Here is a 1,599-nt window from a genome sequence, read left to right on the forward strand (position 1 = left end):
TGGTCTGCCCCACAGCATCTGGAAGAAGAAAGCAAAGGTGAGCAGCTCCGCAGGGAAGATTCCAGGCTGCCAACATGGAATGGATACAAAGCAGCAGGAGAGAAGGCTCTCTGTCCTTTGTCCAGCAGAAAGGTGTTGCAGCCTGTGCACAAGAAGGTAGTTATGAAAGAGCTCTTAGTTTGTTGGCCAGAGCAGACAGTGTGCTGTGTCCCTACTGAAAGGAACAGGGAGCAGTCTGTCCTGGCTGTAGAGGGTGAGTGACCCATGGAGCTGTTGTGAAAAGATTCATCCTGCCTCTGCATCCCTGTCAACTCTGAGGTCTCCAAAGTCCCTCAGTATACAGCTAGCTGAGCAGAATGGTTGCAAGTGTGATCTCTGGCTATGCTGACAACCACCAGGACACTGGCAGCCACAATCATTATACATCAGTCAGCATATCCTTAATGCTGATGGGATGAGATGTTTAATGTCACTCTTGTGACTTTGACAGGATCTGCTTCATTCTGTTGCAAAGGCTGAAAGGTGGGACTGCAGGGATGGCTGCGATCTCTGGGAGTGGCAGCAGGTGGATTAGAAGACAAAAGCAGAGAGAAAGGAAGAAGGGCAGAAGGTTTATTGTTATTCAGGAGCTGTTTGCCACAAAGCCCTGGTGATGACGGTGAGCGCTTCGTGGGGAGAAGATGGATGCCTTGATTAAAAACTTACCCAGCAGTTGTCCCAGGAAGGCAGTGAAGATGAGAGAGCTGCGGTGCATGCTGAGACCGAGCCTCCTGTTTGCTGAGTGAGAAAGAGGCAGAAAACCACCTCCCAGCCCCAGGATGACAGAGCTGCCGGAAATGACTCTGCTGGCTCCACAGGCAGGGCACTCACTGCCATAGCAACACCCACAGGTAACAACACCATTTCCCTTAAAAGCCCTAAGCTCAGAGCCAAGCCCTGTTCCTCCTTTCTGGCTAATCAGGATTGCAGTTTCCCTGTGGAAGCACACACCTTCACCCACTGGCTTCACAAGCACTCCCGCGGTCACACAGCCCATCAGTGTGAGCTCGGGCCCTCAGCACATCCAATACTCCTGCCTGGAGCCTGGCTTCTCTTACCCAGCATGTGGGTCTCCGCCTTCATTCAGGATAGGCCAGCCTGCTGTTTGCTGGCCAACAGATGTGTGCAGTCACCCACTCCTCTCACACACATCCCCACACTCCTGCTGATCCCTCAGATATTACCACGGGATCTCAGCCTGCCTAACCTTCACTATCAGGCTTTATGTTTCCTTACCCACCTCTCTCCCACACTTGAATACTCTTTCCTCCCAGTCACTGGTTTAATCCTGATGTGCTGTGCATGTTGTTTTGGTTGCTGGCACTCAGATCTCTCCTGCACACCAGTCTCTGCATCTACTGGCCTAGACCTTGAGGTGCTCCCACACGAGAAGGAGAGCACAGTTTCAGTGCAGCACGATGTCAGCTCGGGCGATGCCGGGAGGTAGGAGCGGCAGCGCCCCCTGCGGGCACGGACGGCACTGTGCCCCCGCCCCGCCCTAAGCGGTTCGTGCCCGGCCGCAGCCCCGGCTTCGCTTCCCGTGTGCCCACGGCGCAGTAA

This window comes from Meleagris gallopavo, unplaced genomic scaffold (genome assembly GCF_000146605.3).
Source record: "Meleagris gallopavo isolate NT-WF06-2002-E0010 breed Aviagen turkey brand Nicholas breeding stock unplaced genomic scaffold, Turkey_5.1 ChrUn_random_7180001958051, whole genome shotgun sequence".
Classification (NCBI taxonomy): domain Eukaryota; kingdom Metazoa; phylum Chordata; class Aves; order Galliformes; family Phasianidae; genus Meleagris; species Meleagris gallopavo.